We start from the raw sequence: 22,541 nt of genomic DNA on the forward strand, positions 1-22,541 counted from the left end.
GGGAGAGACACATGTCTGTCAGGTGCCATGCTCAGGAAGTCTTCTCCATTTACGTGTGGGGAGCATACCTTTCTCCTATACATAGGTGAATAAGAAGAAAGAATAAATGGTGGTTTGATGTTTAAAATAAGCCATCTCAGATTAATTAACATTTTAAAGAGCCACAGGGGCTTCTTAGGAGAAGGGTCAATGGAGCTACCAAATGAGGAAATTTAGACAGAAGTGATGATCTACAAGTGTTTTCTCAGTAACTCACTGGAGGGTGAATATGTTGTTAGAGATGTTAGCAATGGGGTGTCTGTTTGTTATCTGGGACTAAATAAATCATCTCTGCAAGCTGATGCTTCTTGTGAAGTGACAAAAGCACCCAGATGTAGCATTTCCTACCAAGCTGCAACATAGGATTTGCTGGAGAGAGGCTGTGCTTGGGTGAGATACAGGCCCCTAGCAAGAAAAGGATTATCCCTGCAGATTACAAGCAGGTCAATTAACTAAATAGCCCTTCCCTACAAGGGACTAACCCCAATGTAGCAGGACAGCTACTGAGAGAGGTAGGATGCAGGGGATGCTTTTCTTCTGTATTCTGTTTATTGAAGTACGTGTATCGAATACAGGGTTTGTGATCTCAGCATTTGCATGTTGATACAGGGAAATGCTCCCTTAGGAAATGGTAAAGAGTTTCTGCATGGAGAGCTTTCGGTGAAGATGGGAAGTCAAAAAGGATTGCTACAGTCTGTGAAAAGTCATCTCATTCATAAGAAAAGGTAAAACCCAGCCTCTGGGATAGAGAAGGCCATCAGGGAAAAAAATTCTCAATTCTGCTTGCTCAATGTGCATGTTTGTTTAGCTTCTGCCATGGAAAAAGGACTAATGAACGTTACTTTGAATGCAGCTAATTAGGTGTGGTCTTTTGAAAAAATCATATTGTGCCTTGCTGAAATCTTCGTTCTGCCAACAATAAATCTGGTTGGATTCTATCAGGAATGTGTTGCTAACACATGGTTTAGCAGCAATGTTTTTGTTAGTTGTAGCTATTTGGCTGGAAAGCAGAAGGGCCCTTGTATCCTGAAAACAACCACCTTCCTGTAACCCCAGCTGAACAGATCTGCTACTGACGTGTAACAGCACCACTGAAGCCTTAGGAAATGCAGTATCAGATGATTAAAAGGAGCTGCTGGCCACATTGGATCTTGCCTTCCCCTCTGATTTGGCAGCTAGAAAGAGGCAGGCATGGGGAATGATGTTTTTGTGCTTGGGTGTGTTTGTGGTGAAAATGGAAACCTGCGAAGTCCAGTTGAGCTGGAGGATGGTCCTGCTAAATGCTTTGATTCAAAATCAGCAGAGCACATAGCAGGCCATATATCACATCTTCTCAGCTGGGCAAAAAAGTCAATTAAAGTGAATGGGAGCAGCAACCATAATGGGGGGGCTGAAAACTAAATAGAAGTGCTTTACCCAATGTACTTCATGACCATGGGAGCAGCCTGCCAGAGGGCAGAGTGGATGATGTTTGTCACTAGGTGCCCTGTGTGTAGTCTCAGTGGGTGAGGAATGAACATTTTGTGCTTCCCAGCTGTTCCAAGGAGACCCTTGGCATGCTGGAGACTGTGTGCAGAAGTTTAGGAACAGCTGTGAAGGTCGCACTACCAGGGGTCCATGGATTCATGGGACCAGGACACCCTTCCCATGTTTCTGCTAATTTCAATAATGTTTGCACTTTGACATTGCTAATGTGGGTCTTTGTATGTTTGTCCTCCTGTAAAACAAAGGGATTCTTCTGGATTTTTAAGGACATTTTGTTTTTCAGCAGATGTGAGTTACCTGAGCCTGGCTTTGGGAATCTGGTTGGGAACTGGGGCTCCAGATAAACAACCAGCAATAACCGCTGCTGCTCTTCTATGAGTTGTCTGGGATCCTTTGTCTTCGGAGGATCTGGTCCTTTCTTCTTGAGGACATTAGGGCTGGGTAGTTACTAGATGTCTGAGCTGCTCTTGATGTCATACCTCCTCCATCCAAGTCCTGCACCTCTTGTATTTGTAATACTGAGCAAGACAGAGGTTGCAGTTTCTCCAAATGCTTGGAAGTTAGGAAATGACAGATGAGGTTGCCATTATAACCTGCCCACTCATCTGTGGAAATGTACAATTTTGCTAATTTCTGTCATGAGCTGAATAAAGTATTTTGGCCCCCAGCTTATTCACAGACTTGACTAAATCAGCTTCATTCAGATTTTCTCCCTAAAAATGCTGTTGCTAAAGCAAATTACCTTCAGTGGGAACTGCAGCTCCAAAAGTTAAAATACAGAAAATCTGCATGTCTGGAAAGACTTATTTATGGGGAACTGCAGCTTGTCTGCCCCAATAAAAGCTTTTCAACTGCCTGCCATAACCGTAATGAGATTAGAGCTCATGAACATGGTGTCGCCTTGCTAACCCTCTTGACATTCCGCCAGCTCTATCAGTGTTTGCAGTGCAGTGCACCTTTTTCAGTGCTCTGGTTGATGGCAGCAGTGGCAGATGGTATTTGTTTAATTCTGCTTGTTACCAGCATGTGTGTGGGTGGCTCTTTCCTGCCCAGGTGGAGTGAGGCACAGTGGGAGCCAGGACACCCTGCAAGGCTTCAACCATCGGGTATGGTGTGGTGGGAGGTCTGCAGACCCCTGTGTTTTAACTTCTCTTCTGCCTAGCCTTCTCCACTTTAAAATTGTAGTTCAAGCTTTGCTCCGATAAAACAATTAGGCTTAGAAATGCAAAGCTTTTTGGAGAGGCTTTTTGGAAGACAAAGGCTGGTCCAAGAGAGGAATGGGGTGAAGGGGGTGCAGCAGGGGCTCATAGAGGGCAGTGGGGAAGCTCAGGGAGGCAGTAGCTTGCAGAAGTAGATGCCAATGTGGAGGACCTGTTCTCACCTAGATTTTAACCTTCAAATCTGTTATAAAATGCTCAGCCCTGGATTATTTTTATAAGCCTTGACAATCTCAGGCCAATTGGACCACTTTGCTTCACTGTTGCCTGTATCTCACCATTGCGTTGCCATTGTTGTGGTGCAGTGGATCACCATTTGGTGAGCACATCGCACCTATAAATACACAGAGGAGCATGCCAGGAGGAGAGAGGTTGAGTGTTTGTGTACATGTGAGTGTGTGTGGCGCATGAGGGTGGGTGTGAGAGAGAGGGACAGTGCCAGAGGGGGAAATGTGATGCCTGTGCTTAGTCCTTCCTGATTGTATCTAAAATTTCCACTAATGGGAATGTAAGACATTGGTTACATAGTTTGTTTAATCTACACTTCACATTTAACCCCCCTGGAGACAGGGTGAGTTAGTGGTTTGTTTTCCTTGTTTCACCCCACCATGACACTGGAGACCCTCTCAGAGATAGCGGAGAGGCTGCTTTCCTGCCGGAGTGGCTTGCTGGCTTTTCCCAGAGGAGCGGGGCAAGATGTGGCTGGAGACAGCAGTCCTCTTCCATCATCTAACATCCTGTAGCACACGCTTCACCTCCTGCATCAGCCTTCATCCACTACCAGTGATGCCACATGTGCCCAGCTTGGCTGTCTCTGCCCTGGATGCAGGAGAAAGCCAGCAGAGCAGGGGGTCACGTTCCTAAATGATAAATAAGGAGGTGAAGGAACGATATGGGAGGGCATAAAATGCAGCCTAAAGTGCACTAAAAAGCACCCTATGGGAGCTAAAGCTGAACCGGGACTGGCCCTTCTCTGTGCTGGTAACAGAAAAACTGGTGGGGCTGTGGCTTTCCATGTTGCCCCAAAACTATGCAGAAAGCAATTCTGTCCCAGCAGAAAATCTGCTGGGGCTTGTAAAATGAAGAAAAATCCTTTGGGTAAGCACAGCTCAGTTTAAATCTCTGCTTCAGCCATGCCAGCATCTTTCTAAACATGGAGCCAAATGGCTTTTGTACTTTTAGATTTCTCTTTCCCAGTTTGGATTGAGATCACATGTTGCAGTACCCAAAATTAGAGCTAGAATGGGGATCCTTGCATATTCATTTCTTGCTGAAATCGGGTCCCATTGAGGGTCTTTAGCATTTTACTGATAATGCTTCTGTGCCAGCAGAACTAGGCATGGGGCCTAAACATGCCCTTATTAAACTCAGTGGAAGTTTTGATGTGGATTTCAATGGTATCAGCATTTTCTTCCCGATATTTTTTTTTTTCTCTACAACTCAATCCTACAACTGGTTTCTGCTGGCTTTTGCAGATTTCCTTCACAGGACTGGTAGTCCTAGCAGTGGGCAAATAAACAGAAATGGTCCCCAAACTTTGCTGCCAACAAGAGCAGTTAAAGCATCAGTTTAGTGCCTACATCTGGAATTTCTTTTACAGTAAATTGACTGGGATCAGGAAGCGTTAGATACCAGCAAATTCCAGTTTGATTGCTAGCAGGTGCAAATGCAAATGAGGAAAGCATGATACCTGGACTTCGGCTCTGGATTTTGCCTTCTCAAATCTTCCAACAAAAATTCCTCATTAGAGTTTTTTGTCCCATAGAAGAAAATTAAAAAATTGTTGACTTTCAAGTTGATTTCCTTGCTTGCTTTCAAAATGAAAGCATCAGTTGGAAACATGTGTGCATGCGACTCTACTTGGAAGCAGGGCTCTAACCCAGCTCTTTTTTTAATTCCTTGAAGGTGCCGAAAGACCCCCCAAGAGCTTTTGATCTTTGAAGCTGGTTTATTACAACAAAAAAATTATAACAGCGAGGAAAAAAAAAATATTTATTTAAAGAATGGGAAACACTGAACTGAGTGAGATGGATAAATTAAAAGCTGGGAAATTAATCTCCAGCCTAACCTGTGAGTTCTGGCAAGCTGAATGTCCTTGTCCTGCTGGTCACTGTGTGAATCCAAACAAACCCACCCTGGTACAAAGTGTCTTTTTTACCCAGCTTTCCCTAGGTTTGGACCTGGGTAAGCAAGGAGGTTCTGAATGCTTTTGATTGATTCAGTCTCACTGATTAAAAGTATAAGATCTGGTACAAACTACCACACAGTGAAAGCTTGGGAAAGGTATGTGATGGCGATCTGTGAAGTCATGCAGGGTGTGGAGTACAGCTCTCACCTATGCACCATTGCTCCTGAAGGATAGGTCAGCAGGTGTCCAGGAGGACGTCAGGGAGGTGCAAAACCACAAGGAAGTATTTCTTTACAGGATGCATCAGGAGGGGCACTTGCTGCACCCTGAAACTATAGAGGCCAAAGACTGTAAATGGGTTTAAACTGGATAGACACATTTATGGGAGACAGAACCATGTGGCCATCATGGGGTTCAGGTACAAACAGGGGTTTGGGAGATGGCCACCTACTCAGCAGCAGGTAGGTCTATAAGATTCACAGAGACCCTGGGAAAGGACCCTTTGTCCATCCCTCATTTCTTACACGCTTCCCCAACACATCTTCACGTCCCCTGGGATCCCTTATCCTCCCTCCACAGTGACAAACAAGCGTCTCTGTGCATTGGTCCTCCTTCCCTAATCGATATCACCCTTTGAAGTATCGCTGATGACAGAACTGGCTCCTCCTGAACCCTCTCTATGTCAGTGCACAAAAATATCCCTCTTTGGCAAGGGTGGCCCATGGTATTTCATCTTGTTTGGGGAAATAGATGAGAGAGTTTCCTTCTCCTTCATGGGCTGGCTCAGATGCAGAGCCCACAGTATTACCTGGCAGATTATTAAAGCATTAACCATGCTTATTTAATGGTATTAACATGCAGATAAGATGTAATGTATCATGTATTGTATTCCCCTCTCAGTGTGGCTGAGCATGTTTTTTAATGTCAAGGGCAGGTGTTTTTGTGTGATACCTGCTTAGTGGTATTTATTCCAAGGCTGCAGTTAATGTCGTTGTCCTCTGTTTCATCACACTCTGAGATTAAACCGCATGTCTGGTACATCATTTATTCAATTATTAAAACATCTTAATGAAGGTTAACAGCACAGTGCAGCACAGTTGTGCAGAACTGACACACATAAATCTGTCATTGTGTTGGGAAAGGCAACGGAACTGCATCTCCCAAAGTGCAGATGGGACAGATTAAAATTGTATGCAAAATAGTGCCAGAAACACAGCTCTGAACACAATCCTTCTGGGAATCAGAGCTGGAGAAATGGAAAAAGGGCTATAACAGGTCTCCCTGGTTTCAGCTGCCAGGAAGCACTGAGCAGTAACGTGGCATTTTGGGTTTCTCTCTTGCTGATCTTGGGTGAACGCTTCTGTGCTCTCTGAAAGACCAGCTGCAGAGCAGATATTTCTCTGAACACATCTTGTTAGGCTCTCCAGGGCTTTACGGGGACACTGGGGCTCTGCATAGCCACGGCGAACCTTTTGTGGCCAAGCAGACAGTCATCCTGCCTCTGCAGGGCCTCGGGGTTGGTGAGGATGGCATGGGCTGATCCCAGCATGGCCTTTGTGATGGCCCTGGGGCTATTGCTAACCACCAGTAGAGATATCCTGCAGTGCCCCTGGAGGAGCTCAGGGCTGCAGAAATGGTGTCCAAACCTCTTACTCATCTGAAAGAAAGGCTTCCAGCACTGCAGGAAAGACTGGGCAGCAGCCTCGCCCCAGCAGATACTGGCATAGTGTTCAATTTTTTAGCTGTTCTGTTGGCAAGTATGAATTGAAGCCTGGGAAAATGTTAGAGGACTTCATTGTCACTTCACACAGGAATGAGTTACATTTCCAAATGAGTCTGGAGTCAGGGAAATTCTGTAGCTGTCTCTCAGTTATCTACAGCTGACCTGCCACCTAATGCCTTGATCACAGGCTAAAGGGCTTGCTGCTTCAGTTCTGCTTCATCAAAACAAGGCTGATATTTGCATTTTGCAGCAAATATCCATGGCCATCATAAAATGTTTAAATGAAACTTTTTTCCCCTCAGCCTTGGATGAGAGCCATTGGATTCACATGTCGTGCAGGAAGTAAACAGGAGTGCTTCTTGCTCAGCAGTCTGTTGATGTGCTTGCCAATTGCAGCTACATTTATTGCTCAATGGTACAATACTTAATTGAATTGTTACCTTGTTAATTTTTTAATCAACTCATTATGATCTATTAATGACTTTGGAGCAGTAAAGGTTTTCCAGCCCAGGATATGCCAATATCCTGGGGAATTACGGCTGTATGAGCCAGTCTGGATGATCCTCAGTAAATCAAGTAATGCTACTGTACACTGTGGTTTGCATAGAGATGGTTATTTAAGATTATACAGATGTCTTGGACATGGAAGCCAAAGTCAGCAGCAGAGGTATTTCCTGTCTTTTTCCAGAGGTATCCCTGTGCCCTTTGCTCATTATGTTAGATTTAATTATTTCATTCATTTATCTTGAGATGAAATGGTTTGCCCCAAAGCTCAAGTGCTCATAATGTCCACATGCAGTTCAATAGCCATTCATTGATCAGCTTCATAGCCCTGCAAGCATTACCGCTACCTGCTAGTTCAGTGGTAGCCTTGCTGACATCACAGCTCCCCTCCCCAGAGGTAATTAATCACTCACTGGCTCATTCTCTCCAGTTCATTTATACACTGCAGTGGCAGAGCCCAAAAGAGGGTCATGTGAAGGGAAAACACTCCCAAGTATAATGTTGGTATGGTTGTGAGGCCACTGTTGCACTTATTTCTTTGTTGCACCTCTACAGATCACTGGTTTTCCAATGGTGCTGCCCCAGAACAGATTGATGGAGAGGATGACAGAGTCCTCTGCCAGAAATTCACTCATCTTTCACTGTGTTCAGTCAGATTTGGAAAATCATAAAATAGACCTTTCAAGCATATAAAGATTACTAGGGTACAGCATTTACCCACATTTAATGGGGAAGTAACATGAATGTCGAGGCAAAAGAAAGCTCCCCAGTTTAAGTCCCAAAGCCAATGCTCCGTGACACTTCAAAAATATAAACAGAGTAGTGAGAATAAATATAATATATGGGCTTTGCCAATGCAAATGAAAAGCAATTATCCCAAATCACAGTCTTAATTTATAAGCAGTCAGTATAATTTGAGAAACTGAAATCTGATGTTGCTAAATCAAATTCCTGTAATTCCACTGGGCATTAAGCACATAATAAGATTACACTGTGCACTGAGCATGTCCTTGTTAAATCTGCTGGCTACTGCATTTTTATTGCTCTCCTGGGGGTTTATTGAGTTTACATTTCCAGTAAAAGGTAATGTTTTCACAGTGTCTTTGGTACACTGGCCACACAAGTCTGTCTGCAGCAGGCAGAATTGTTAAGCCATATAATTTGCTTACATCCCTTGGTGGCTCAATTGGAAAAAAAAGGCAATTAAAAGACACCATGCAGTTGTATATAACCAAATTAAAAATAATAATAATGAATCTACTGTACTGTAATCAGTAAGGAAAGGAAGCCATGCATAATGCTGAAGTTTAGCCGTAAGACAGCTAAATTGATGAGCTCTCCTGTTTAGATTTGCTTTTGAATGCCTGAATAGTGGTGCTAATGTGATGATATCTGTGATTTATATACAAAAGTGACCTTGAGAGTAGCTGCTCTCCAAACAGTCAGGAAGAATAAGATTTCCTTGCAATAGGCTGTCTGTAGTCTTGGAAAATGGATGAGAAGGCAGGGGATAAAGGAAGAACAACAGGTAACTTGGATATTGGCCAGTGAAAGTCCCTGGGAGCAGTACAGTATTTTCTAGGAAAGACCAGAGATGAAATGTACCATTTTAGGAAGGGGCAGAAAGCCAAGAAGAAACAAACCCTGATTTACACACCTGTGAACACTTAGCATGGGCATCCTTGCAGGACCATTTCAGCATTCATCTACCAATATGCTTTCCTGGTGTTTAATTCCCTCCTGCTCTCTAACCAGGGTTGGTTGAAACTCTTATGTGTAAAATGTCTCCTTGAAAATGCTTATCGCTAATTAGGATAATGCCGGATAAGCTTGATAGACACATTAATTTACATTTTAAATCTTTGCCATTGTGGCTGGGACAATTCCTGTGGCTGTGAACACACAATATAAAACTGTGGGCTTGGATCTGTCCTAAGAAGTAACATGATTTTATTCACTGGAAGCTAATAGCATTGCATAATGATCCTTTAATATTTAAAGCTCAGTGATTTTGTAGGGTCATCCTTTTTTCCTCTGGTAAGTTCACTTTCCAGAACACTTTTACAGCCAAGGTTTCAAGAACATCTCCAAGTCTGCATCTGGACACCTTGCCTTTATAGCTGAATTTTGTTCAGAAAAAAATGGTCCAAGTGAGCATCCATCCTGGGAATCAAGATAATCCTGCTAAGCAGGACTCATGACAGCATCATGAGAACAGTGGACCCTGTGGCCACTTAAAGAACCCAAAAGACCGGGTCTGAATTAGGAAAAGAACCATTCTCTGGCACGTTCTTGCAGTTTCCAGCAGCTGACTTTTGGAAGATTTCTTGCCTTGCTTGCAAAAAAGAAATCTATAGATGTGTTTATATATGATTTCTGATGTGTATAGAAAGAATCCTGGATGGACTTTTTCCTGCATCACTTTTTGTTTTCTACACCCACAGATAAACTGTTACAAAGCCAAGTACATGTGAGGTCAGTCTTGCTTGTGGGGTGTCCTGCAGCTCATGCCAGCTTGTGTGGAAATAGTGTTGGGGTGTCACTTACCATGCACCAAATGCTGCAGCTGTCTATGGGGACTCACTTTGCTCTGGTTTGTAACCTGGAGGGGTTTTATGTGTCTAAATCCATGGGTCCCAGCTAGTCCTGATATCTGAGTGTCAAGGCCAAGGTTTGCTACAAACCTGCCTGGGCAATTCTGGAATTTTCTGTTTGGAATGGTTGCAGACAGCCTGGTTTCTCAGGGGTACATGTACCAAGATTTTGACTGAATTCTTCCATTATTTGAGATTTATTGCTGGCAATGGAGAAGTTCCTTTGGGAAGGACATAACATGAGCTGACAGTAATTCACCAGAAGCTTGGCATGGTTTTACCTGAGGGAACTCTAAACCAGCAAGCCTTCCTATGATGAAATACCATACAGGTCACAGAGCAAGAAGGATTAGAGTTACAAATGTGTTTATCAGTGTCAGGACAATTATGTCTTCTAACTCTGTTAGATGTGCATTGTAAGACGTCTGCTTTGGAAGACTTACTGGGAGAAGTAAGAGCTTGAACCATAAACCTCGTAAGTGTCATGTGTGCCATGCAGGCTGCCCCTGGGGGCAGGCCCATCTAGCATGGGTTTATGAAAGGCAGGTCCTGTTTGATGAACCTGATCTCTTTCTGTGACAAGATGACCCACCCAGTGGATGACAGAAAGGCTGTGGTTGTTGTCTACCTGAACATTAGTAAAGCCTTTGACTCTGTCTTCCACAGAACTCTCCTGGAGAAACTGGATGCTCATGGCTTGGATGGGTGTACTCTACACTGGGTTAAAAGCTGGCTGGGTGGCTGAGGCCAAAGAGTGGTGATGAATGGACTCACCTCCCGCTGGTGGCCAGCCACAAGCGGTGTTCCCCAGGGCTCAGTCCCGGGGCCAGTTCTGTTTAATCTCTTTCTCGACGATCTGGACGAGGGCCTTGAGTGCTCCCTCAGTAAGTTTGCAGGCGACACCAAGCTGGGCAGGAGCGTTCATCTGCTTGAAGATAGAAAGGCTCTGCAGGGGGGTGTGGACAGGCTGGGTTGATGTCCAAAGCCAATTCCATGAGGTTCAACAAGGCTCAGTGCCAGGCCCTGCACTCGGGCCACAGCAGCCCCACGCCACCCTACAGGCCTGGGGCAGAGTGGCTGGGAAGCTGCCTGGAGGAAAAGGACCTGGGGGTGTTGGTCAGCGGCCGGCTGCATATGAGCCAGCAGTGTGGCCAGGTGGCCAGGAAGGCCAAGAGCGCCCTGGCCTGTGTCAGAAATAGTGCGGCCAGCAGGGCTAGGGAATGATGGTCCCCCTGTGCTCGGCACTGCTGAGGCCGCACCTCGAGCAGCGCCATCAGTTTTGGGCCCCTCACTACAAGAAAAATACTGAGGTGCTGGAGCGCGTCCAAAGATGAGCAGCGAAGCTGGTGAAGGTTCTGGAGCACAAGTGTGACGAGGAGCGGCTGAGGGAACTGGGGTGTTGAGCCTGGAGAAAAGGAGGCTGAGGGGAGACCTTATTACTCTCTACAACTACCTGAAGGAGGCCGTAGGCAGGTAGGGGTAGGTCTCTTGTCCCACGTAACAAGCAATAGGTCAAAAGGAAACAGCCTCAAGTTACACCAGGGGAAATTTAAATTGGATATTAGGAAAAAAAAAATAATTGAAAGGGTGGCCAAGCGTTAGAACAGGCTGCCCGGAGAAGTGGTTGAGGCAGCATCCCTGGAGGTATTTAAAAAAAGACGTAGATGCGGTGATTAGTGACATATTTTAGTGATGTATTTGGCAGTGCTGGGTTAACGGATGGACTTGATGATCTCAAAGGTCTTTTGCAACCCAAATTATTCTGTGATTCTATGATTAAGTGTTTATAACATATTGGCATTGCCAGGATGGACTGGAACAGGCTTTTCACTGTCTTTTCCACTACAAAGACTAGGAGGTATCTGAGGAAGCGAGGAAAAACTCAGAGCAAACAAAACGAGGTGCACCTTCCCATGATAGACTGTTGCCTGTGGAACAACCACAGCCCCTTGACAAGCTGTGGATACAGATACTAAAAAATTGCCGTGAGCTCCAAGGAACACTAAACAAGTTCATGCAAGAGAGATCCACACAGGGTTGCTAACTGCGCAGGAACCACATCTGTCTTGGGAAATCCTTGTGCTGAAAACAGCTGGAAGCTGGAGAAATGGCAGTAATCGCTTCCCTGAGCTTAGGCTTTTTGCTAGCTATCCCCTCTTGGGGTAGGCTGATCTGCGTTCTGATGGTTACAGCCACTTTGATGGCTTGTTGTGCTACAACCTTCCTTCCACATTTGGTCTTTGAGGGCAGAAAACAGCCCCTTGTTGTGCCCTCCCTTTTGCCCCCTCCCCCACCCCCCACCCCCCACCCCTGACATGGCACATCTGATGTGTGGGATCAGAAACGTGCAACCCTGTTGCATGACCTTGTGCATGCCACATCTCTCATCAGTAAAGAAGGTAGGAAGTGTGTGCTCAGATAACTGCCAGAAAATTATCCCAGAGGAAAGGTAGTTTTTATTGATGATCCCAGTTTATCACATCACCCATAACTCTTTCTGCTCAGGGGCAGTGTTTTTCCTTTGAAAGAAAGAGCTGTAGCCTTTCATGAGGACAACACTTGTGTCCCTGTTCCATTGAAGAAAGATGAGGATCTTGCATGCCTTTCCATGCTGTAATCAATTTATAGCTTTATGGGATCCAGAGCTCCCTAGGAAAGTGTCATGGATTGTGTCATGGTGCACACTACTTGCATGGAAACCTTTGATTCAGCTGGCAGAGATGAAACCAAGACAAAATGGGTTTAGCCAAAATGCTCTCTAATGAATGCATGTGTGCAGCTGCAAGAAGAGCAATGGTAATTGAGCCAAGAGTGGAAATTATTGGCAGTGGGGTCTGCATTCATGTGTGCTTTGTATTTTACTCCCGATTCATAATGTATTTACCAGCTGTGTGATGTAGCTTGCTATGTCACTGTTACTTCCCACCTAACTGTTGTCCACCCTGCGGCCTTCCCAGGGCTCTCCTGAGACCATGGCTCATGACTTGCTCTTGAAATTGGCCTCCAGCTGCCCCAGAGTCAGGGAGGTGCTCTTGGCCATGCTCCAGGCATAAGTATTTGGGGTGATGTAGTAAAGTAAGAACTTCCCCTGCAAACCTTACCCCAGGTCTTGAGAAGCTAGAAACAGACTGGGAGGTCAGGAACAGCAGCTGAAGCCAGAAAACCAAAGCCATCAAGGGAAAGCTGTTTCAAGCTGCAGTCCAACTTGTACAACCCAGCCACTAACCCCCACCTCAAACTTGACAAAATTGTCCTGACTACATAGATGTTCTCCTCAGTCTATGTTTTCCTCCTCCTTTCATCATCGGTGGGACTGAGAGCTTATTGGCAGAGCTAATGTCCATCATATGCTGGTTTCTTACCTTCACCCTCTCCTGCTGAGGACTGGATGTGGAGTGCAGGCTGTGGTTTCCACTCAGGGCAGCTGGCATGGAAGTAGTTAAAGCTGCTGAGGACACAGCCACTTCTTTGCAGTGTAAGTAATGTTTACAGAAACAACAAGAGCTGACTGGCCTGCAGAGGGACAAGGAAACACTCATTTAAATATATCCCTAGATTAAGCGGTGCTGCTGTCTGCTCTCCGCTTGCTGCGAATAGCTTGACATGACTGCAGGAGCAGACTGAGCTGAAGAAGCAGATCCTTGCAGCTTCCTAGTTTTCATGTGGGTTTTTCCGTTTTTCCTGTATTTCTATGAGCAACTTAATGACTGAGCTAATGTTCAGCTCCTGCCAGACCAGACTGACCATGCTTGGTCCAAGATTTTGGGTCTCTGGCAGGTACACTGGTCAGAAATACCGGCACAAGACAGAGACAGACCAAGAGTCCCAGCAGTGCTGGTAGCTGCTGCTGTCAGCTTGCAGAGTCTCAGTTTGTAGGATGAAAGGGAGAAAGAAGGTTGTCTCTTCTGGCTTATGAAATCACTGGGTTTCTGCTGGGCAAAGGAGATGTCAAAACTCATAGCCTTACTAGCAGTGAGGAGGCCAATGGATTGCAGCAAACTGGAAATTTGAGACAAAGTGTAATGAACTGTTTTTCCAGAAATTTGCTTTGCAGATTGGCTGGAGTCTGCACCCAAAACTCTCCCATCCCAGCATGAGCCACAGATCTCTGCCTGGGCTGCTTTAGCTCAGAGTTCAGAAGTTAAACAGAATTATTTCCTCAGGGAGATGAAATCCCTGTCCTACTTGCCCTGAAGTCAAACTCCTTTTACTGTTACCAGCGAGCCTCTGCAGGAGCTCTGCGCATTCATCCCAGCATTTAGCAGCATCCCTCCCATCCCTGGCCAGGCTCTGCCCCAGCCTCCCAGGGATGGGGACAAGAGCTGGTGCCCAGAGCCAGGCTGGTGCAATCTGCCGCTGGGGACTGCTGAGGAGGTGGGACCCCCACTCCAGATGTGTGGTTTGGGGAGCTTGGGAGCACTCTGGCACTAGCCAAGCACTGCTAGTGGAAAGCATGGCTTTTCCCTTACAGGCAGGACCTCAGCCTATATGTAAGTGAGGCCCTGGAGTAATTCATGAGCTTTGTACCCAGAGGAGCAGGCGCTGCTGAGTGCAGCTCCCAGCACAGTCACAGCTGGACATGGGCTGCGCTTTGCTGGGGACTGGCAGAGAGGAAGGCACGCCGGGTTGTCAGTGTTTTCTGCTTATGACTCTGCTCCTGCAGACTGCGGAGCTGCTACACCTCACGCTGAGCTCTAGTGTTTAAGAAGCTGTGATTTCTGTGGAAATTGTGAGGTTTCGTTGTAAGTCTTCCCTCTCTCCCTCCCTTGTGATGGCAAAGGGATTCTTGCAAATATAGCACAGGTTTATTTTGAAGGTTGGAACAGCAAAGTGTGAAAGTACGTTGTACAAAGAATGAGAAACAGATCCCAGCTGTATTATTCATTTGCCTTATAAGACACGAGGCTTTTTACATTATTTTTAAAAATTCTTGAGGGATGTTTATGCCTTACAAGTTATAAAATCCTGAGCCTGTCATTGCTAGATGGGTCCTGAGTTAGAGACAGAGAGGGGATGTTGATTTTGCAGGCATCCCAGGAGACCCACGCACCCACCGTCAGCACCAGCACGTGGGGGTGAAATCCCCTGCCAATGGATGTGTCTCCTAAAAACTTCTACTGCTGTCTCACATTTCACACATGGGTCTTTCTGGAAGCTTCCAGATACTTTCCTTGCCCTTTTCAGGGATGTTGGTTTCTTTTCCTCCCATGCAGAATTTTCCCCCCAGCAGGTATACAGCCTGTCAGGCCTTTAAACTCTTGTGGATGGTTTTCAGGCCAATATATCCTGCTTGAATTTGAGGTTTTGTCTGGGTTTTCTTATGTTTCACTGTGAATGAGTGCGAGGAGGAAAAGGAGGATAACATCTGGTATACCAATTACTAGTGCTCTAAAAACTGCTAGGAGAAGGATGTGCCTTCAGCATCAGCTGTCTGTGGGCTACATCTCTCCTGCTTGAGCCCAGTTGACTGAGGGGAAGTTTTCCCTTTGGCTGCTTGCACAGCTCTTGAATTTGCACATAGAAACCCTCCTGGGTCCAACACTTGCAGCGTAAGTTCCTGCCCTGGGGGTTGGACCTGGCAGAGAGTCCCTGAGCTGCCCCATTTCCTTCCAGCCCTATAACTCGAAGTAAGGTATGTAAAGATTTCCTTATGCAGGGGACGGGATATATCCAGCCTCCTTCAGAGGGAAGGATGCAGTTTAGGAGCCTTGGGCTACCTTGGCTATCAATAATTCTTTCTGTTACAGAGGAGTTATTTGGGTTCAGATAACAATTTAATGCGATTTCAGGTCCTCTGTGTATTACATTCTCTGTTCTCCCCTGCATTTTTCCGTGCTAGGTTTGGGGCAGAGCCTGTACATGGTCCCCGAGGGCTCCCAGTGCCACTGGGCTGGTGTAAAGGCTCCTGCCTGCAGCTGACCATGGAGCACTTCCAGTTGCTGTCACTCTCCGCTCGTTCCAGCTCTACAGCTCTTTCACTGGGGCTTTCCAGGTTTGGTGCCCTTCAAGTCCGTATGCATCACCAAGTATCAACAAACGGCTGAGCTGCCATCTCCTGGGGGCAAGTCCTCAGAAGCTAGAGGTGAGGTGTGAAGATGGGGAAAACCTGACAGCCACCAGAAATCACACTATTTCCACTATGTTTTCAGAGCAACCCGACAGTGCTTAGCAATAAATAGAATTGACACAGGATGTGCCAGATTTCAGCAAGCTGCTCCCTGTCTGAGCTGATCTGTGCTTCTTCCTGCTGAATCCTAAAGCTGGTGCCACAGGGATGGAGGCAAACAGCACACAGGAAGATGAAACTGGTGGAAAAGGGGCAAAGCATAGCTGCAAAGAGGGGTTGGTTGTGGTTTGGGCCTCCTTAATGGTCCCACAGCCACCTCTGTGTTTTGTTGTGATTACTTTATCCTCATGCTTGGCATTGACTGTGGCTCCTGAGTCATTTGGGGGTCTCTTGAAACTGTTGTGAGTTCCGTGTCCCTTAGGTATACTCAGACTGTGGGTCTGACAGTGTCCTGTGTCCCTGGAAGGAGATGATAAATGAGTGGGTGATGTCCACGTGGCCAAGGTGGTAGAACCCAAAGCACCTGCGTTTGGCTTCTGCTGAGAGCTGTGTTTTCCCCTTCTAGACACCATCACATGGAAAGCATGTGGATGGTAGCAGGGAGATGCATCTTGAAGCCTGTGTAAGTCCCACAGGCCACTTCTGGGCATGCTGCAACTTGCTCAGCCTTTGGGAACAGACCCAAGCACCTCTGCCAGGAGCATGTACACATGCTTTGCTGTGCCCCGGAGAACAGCGTAGACACCTCAAAGCTGCCTCGCAGAGGCGTGCAGGGATGAACACTGCTGCATAACCCCACGCAAATACCTTAGCAGTGCAAATTATCTTAAACACTTTGGGCAGTCAATCTCCATGGACAGTCTGGAAAAACAGATCTCTTCTGGGAAGGGGTGAACCAGACATGCACTGGGATGAAGGGACAGTCAGTACCAGTCAACTATGATGCTCTTCACAGCCTCCCAGGTGTGTGACGAGCTCCCCATGTCCCTAAACATCAGTTGCTCCCCCCTCCCCACACATCCAGCCCCCCAAACCTCCTGGTCTGCAGAAGAGTAAGCTGGAGTTAACCACCAAGCATTCACAAAGTGGTCCTGCTTTCTCAGTGGGATTGTCCACCAGTTCCTGGCTGGGATCTAACACCAGCGCTGATGCCGTGCCGTTCGACTGGCGGGGAAGCTGCTATTGATTTTTATTTCATGTCCATCGATAGAGATGGTGCAGGTGGAAGACTCTGAAAGGGCACATAAATAATAAACTAAGAAAAGCTGTAGCAGAGTGAATGATGAGCAGTTTGGCATTTACTTGAAACCAGAGTTTGGAGGGTAATTTTTTAACACGAAGATGGTTTTGCTACAGAGAATGCTGGGCTTGCTTTTGCTGTTAGTTATGCAACTGGAATCTGGAAGCAGTGCTGGGCCAGTGGAGAAAGTGGAGTCAGAGTCAGCCTTGCTGCTTTTCTCATGCCTTTTCTCATCTCACAGCAACAGTGCATGTCGGGCAGGAGTGGTCTGCTGTCACTGCCAAATACCCAGGTTAATGATGGCTCTGCTGATCAATTAGCAACCCCAAGCAACTATTTAGCAGTGAGGGTTTTTTAAATTAAGATATTTTTTTATTGGAGGGGTGGGTGGGAATGAACTAAATGATCTTTCTTGCTCACTGTTCAGGTAGATTTACTGAATGCAGGATGGTTTGAAGGGGAGGGAGGTGCAAGCAAGGGTTTGTTTAACACAGTATGAGTTCATGTAATGCAAAAGGCTTGCCAGCTGTCCTGGACCAAAATTATATGTTCTTTCTCTCCTATCCAGCACCTTTTACTTGGGACATCCTGCACAATGCTGTGCAAGACCAAGGTCATGTGCCAGGGGATTGGCAGTAAAAAGGGACATGTTCATTTCTGAGACAGGTAAATCCAGCATGTCCCTCTGTTCATCGTCTGGGTTTGTTGCTGGTGCTCAGCAGAATTGCAGGTCCTGTCTTGGGCCCCACCAGAAAAGCCACAACCTGTAGGTGAGACCTTTGGTTTCCTCAAGAACATCCATTTGGGATCAACACAGAGTTCCCCACACGTGCTCACAGCTGCACCATACTGGGAACACCTCACCTGCAGTTCCCACAGTTATCTATTGATAACCTTCGCTTTGGTGATGGACAGAAAAAGAGCTGAGCAGTCTGTGGACAGAGTGAGGAAAAGACCTAAAAACCGCTTAGGGAAGAGCGGTAGAAAACCCAGCGTGAACAGGAGGGAGAACTGGAACCAGGAAACTGGGAGCCTCTCCCAGCTGGTGTGGTGGACTTTGGACCAGGTTGTGTTTCCACATCAGACAGAGTTCAGTTTCACCCAGCACCCTGTGCAGATCCAGTGGCTCTGGGAGACGCTGCACAGACGATGTGGCTCTGGGAGACGCTGCCCAGACCGCCTGCTCTTGAAAAGCCGCCTGCAGCATCAGGGATCTCCTGTCCGTCCTGGTTCACTTTCCCAGCAAGGAGAATTTATCAGTCAATTTGCCCATGGTGCAGATGTCTGTCTGGAACTGTAATGACATTTACCAAAGGGGACTAGAAATTGTCACTGGGGGACTGCAAATAATGAAGCCAATGTCTTCTATTGACACACGTGGAAGCTGTTTAATTTGGGATGTTGGCTGTCAGAAAATAGAGCTCTTTTGTGGCGGTTTTCTCGGTGAAGCAGCATTGTATTTAATTTCAAGGTTCGTGCTCACATTTAAAAGTGAGCTATTTTCAGCTTTTAGGTTTGGAGTTTCTTCATGGCAATAACCTACCAATTTAATGCACATCTAAGGGTCTGATCTGTCTCTGCTTGCTAACTACAATGATTTCTGCCAAGGATTTCTTGCTAAGAAAGAATGGGGTTTTTTTTTCCCTTTTTAATTGCAGCTATAAGCCAAGCTCTTGAGCCTGGACCCTTGCGTGCCTTTCAGCCCCCAATATCTGATTTAGGCATTCTGATCCCATTTAGGATATGGGTCTAGTCTTCCTGGGGAATTCTTGTGTGCTTAAAAGAAGGAATGTTTTTTGCCACCTTGTTGCGCAGTCACCCCAAAGGACCAAGATCCCTCAGCAAGGGTGATGCCTAAAAATGAGCATCATGGGTTTAAAGAACAGGAAAACAGGTTCTGTTAGGAGAGGATGCAGGTGCAGAACTTTTAACACTAAGCAATGCTGGCTGTGTTTAACTCACACAAGAGCCTAGGGAGTCCTCAGCACCTCAAAAACTGGGTGATGAAACTAGATGGAGCAGCAGGAGAGGTTTGCACAGGTCAGCTTTCCTCCCAACCCTGGCTCCTACCAGCAGTGAGAGGTGCCACTTTGCATCCACACCTTCCCATTGGGAACTGGACAAAAAAAATCATTGTTTTTGCAAGTGTAATATAGGGGGAGAGAGAGAACAGGGGAATAGTGATTTTTTTGGAAGGGAGATCTTGTCAAAACATGTCTGCTGCCTGGCAAAGCATCCTGCCTGGGCTGGCCTGGCAGCAGCTCTGTACAACAGGGCTGCTCATGGCCCCTGCAGAGCCACCCTTGGGATTAAAGCCCTTACAAGAGGCTTTAATAGGAATCTCCTCTCCCAAAGATATATATGCATTAGGCTTTATCTCACTGTTTCATTAAGGAATAGGAGCAGGGACAATCACAGGGGTCACCAAATCCTGTCTCCTGCCATTGCAGGTAGATGTGCTGTGCAATCCCTTTATTATTGTATAAGGGCAGAGGTGAACATCAGCAGGGACCTGAGCTTGTGCAGCCTGTCAGCCCCAAAAATGTCACTGGGAGAGACCCACAGTCCTTTTACTCGAGATCTGATGGGCTTACATCCATCTCAGGGCATGTCTGCCAGGATGCTGCAGTTCAGGAGGAGGCAGCCTGGCTTATTAATTGTAAGTGCACTTGAGATGCTATAGTATGAGAAGCTATCATCATGAAAGTGCTCAGCAGCATGTAATCAATGCTTGGCCTTACAAAGTGTCCTCTGTTGTGCTCAGGCTTCTCAAAAGTCCAGCTACAATCTATATTATTTATGTGGAAAAGTGTTATTAGCTGAGTTTCCTTTATTTTCTTCATTTTCATGGAAGGATTTTAAGGGAGTTCTTTGTAAGGAGTGCTCAGAGGCTCTGGGATTTTCCTTCTGTTTCCTGGTGAGACCAGATTTTTTATTTATTTACATCTTTCTTTTTTTTTTTTTTAACTGAATATTTCAAATACCAGGAAGTGATATAATGTTAAAGCCAAGCCAGTCAATGTGTAATTATGGCACCAGTCTAGCCAGTGTGAAGAATGATATTTTCTGTGTTATTACGAGAGCCTGGGAACTTTAAGAGTTTGCCTTTTAACAGCCTCCATAAGAACATGGGCACATATTAATACTTGGAATAGGCAATTAAAAGCAAAAATGGCTGACACCCTCAATGGCACAGGACAGGGTTTGTAATGAGTTAGTCCTAGAAACAGATATTGCCAAAAAGGAGCTCCGTAATGATTAAAAAAAATGATTATAAGCTTGCGGCTAAAACGTGTATTGCAAAAATGAGTGTGGCTTTTTCCTAATCACTGTGGTAGCTGTGCCTGTGCCTTGGGTTTGTGGAGCAGAGGGATTTCAGTGAGTTTCCCTTTGCTTGCGCCAGGCTGGGCATGAGTCCTCCTGCCTGGCAACTAATTGTCCTGGAAGCAAGTTGTTGCAGACAAAAGATGGAGAATGGGCCAACCTGCCAGTTTTGGGGTAATCCAGAGCAAGTCCAGGGCTGATCTGCTCGGACTGAGCAACCCTTTAGAGCATGTTCTTGCACTGACACTGAATTACTTGCAAACAGTGTTTTATGGAAGTGGGGCCTCGGGGAGCCATAAGTGCTCCCACAGAATCCATGGCAGAAAGAAAATTCCTGTTTAGAGTCTGCTCTGGACAGCACTGGACTCAACAAATAAGTGCATTAGTGCCTTGATTCATCAGGCATTTGGAATAAACAATGGTAAGAAGCGGGCATTGAATTTACTGGGGGGACTAATGCAGCTCTGTCACCACAGGATGGTGGTACTTGGCATCTCAAGGTGCAGCCCAGTGTCCAGCTGAACTGGACCATGCACCAGATCCAGGCTGGCTCTGGCCTGGTACATCTCTGGGCTGTTCTCTCCAGTCTTGGTATACAGCAGGATTTTTTTCTGCTGTGATTTTTACATCTCATTTTCTGCAAATATTTACAGCATTAATTCCAAATTAGCCTTTCTGCCTTTTGTAATGCATAGAATGAGCTGCTTATTGAATATTCAGAATTTTAAGCAAAAAGCTGTGTCCAGTATTTGCTGTAAATATGTATAAATGCTTATTGGATCTTTCCCAGTAGCACCTGTTTCTTCTGATGAGGCCTATGATATGGAAGAAAAATGCAAACAGGAGCCTTCTAAATGAAATGGCAAATTTAGCCCATGTAATGCACAGAATACTAATGAGCAATCTGACGGAGCCGCTGCGCATTCATGCATTACCGGCACTGAAGAATGACCTTGGTCAAATGAGCGAGAGAAGGGAGTCCTTGCACTCGAGAACAAATAGATGACTCTGATTAAACTACAGCCACCTCACCTCTCCAGGGACCTTCACAGCCAAGCACAGCAAGATTAAAGAGCTTACGCTTCCATCAAGCACCTGAATCCAGCTCACACTCGGCAGTAATTTTGCACCAAGCCCTCTCTTCCCCTGCAACAGCCTTCGAAACTCACCGTTGCCTTCATTGTCACAGCGTGCTGGGTGAGCTCTCGTATTAATAAAAATACCAGATTGGCACCCTGTTCTCTCCTGCAGCCTCAAGCTGGTCAATTATTCTGCTTTAATTACGCCCTTATACATACTTTTTACAGGCACGGGCCTTTTCTGTGTTTATGGCTAATAAAGTAATGAAGTGATGCGGTGATAAATTACTCTTTGGTTTAAGGTGGGGATGTGACACAACAAGTGAAGGGCTATGCAGGTGGTGATTTGAAGATGTTTAGTGCATTGCTGCACTTTGGAGAAACATTCACACCCCTCACCCCAGCCCGCACACCACTCCCCCCCGCCCCTGCCCCCCGGAATGCCTTTGTCTCTTCTTTGGTTTTGCAGCAATTTTGATGTTTTAGCATAAGTTTGTCTTTTATTATGTGACTGAATAGAAAAATGCTGAAAGTGTCTTTGTTCAGCAGGTTAATTTTCTCACTGATGATTAAAAGGAGACAATCATTTAAGACAGCAGAATAAAAATTGCACTTGGGAATTTCACTAGACCAAGAAATAGAGTGGAGGGTTTTTAATAAGGGGCTGTCTAATTTGGATTTCTTTCTTTTTAACCAGAACATGGAAACTGATTTCCATTATGCAAGATCAATAATAGCATTTTGAAAATCCCATTTTCATATTTAATCATTTGCTTAATATTGGTGCTGGATCTTTCTGCAATTCTAGCATGACCCCCAAGTCTAATGCAGTGATATTTTCTGCAGAGGCTTCTTATGAAAAAACAGCAATTACATCTTCCAGCAATGATCACTGTTGCTTTGTACTGGCGAGAACAAGACGCTGAAAAGCAAAGGAGATGCTGGCATGACGTGGGGTGGGGTATGCAATGGGGTCTGAGTCATTTGTGGACTTTGAACATCTGCAAAATGACAGGTACCTCTGGGCCAGGGAGGGGTTTTCTCTCCACATGCCATCAGCAAACCCCTCTGTGCAATGTCCGCACCCTGGGGGTCACTGCTGGAGCTGGGACAGCTCGAGGGACTCCTGCTCTTACCCTGG

The 22,541-nt window shown here is 45.9% G+C and overlaps 1 long non-coding RNA gene across 2 annotated transcripts in view; it reads left to right on the forward strand.

Annotated features, from left to right (window-relative positions):
* Positions 1–540: 540 nt before the first annotated feature.
* Positions 541–22,541, forward strand: part of LOC130153251 (uncharacterized) — a 48,467-nt gene continuing 26,466 nt past the window's right edge. Inside the window, exons 1-3 of one of the 2 annotated variants that reach the window (XR_008823289.1) lie at positions 541–764; positions 15,530–15,772; positions 21,115–21,518. This is a non-coding gene — a long non-coding RNA (uncharacterized LOC130153251). The remainder of the gene's footprint in view (positions 765–15,529; positions 15,773–21,114; positions 21,519–22,541) is intronic. The other variant, XR_008823290.1, reaches the window with a different exon arrangement.

The sequence above is a fragment of the Falco biarmicus genome, chromosome 7, assembly GCF_023638135.1.
Source record: "Falco biarmicus isolate bFalBia1 chromosome 7, bFalBia1.pri, whole genome shotgun sequence".
In the NCBI taxonomy this organism is placed as follows: Eukaryota; Metazoa; Chordata; class Aves; order Falconiformes; family Falconidae; genus Falco; species Falco biarmicus.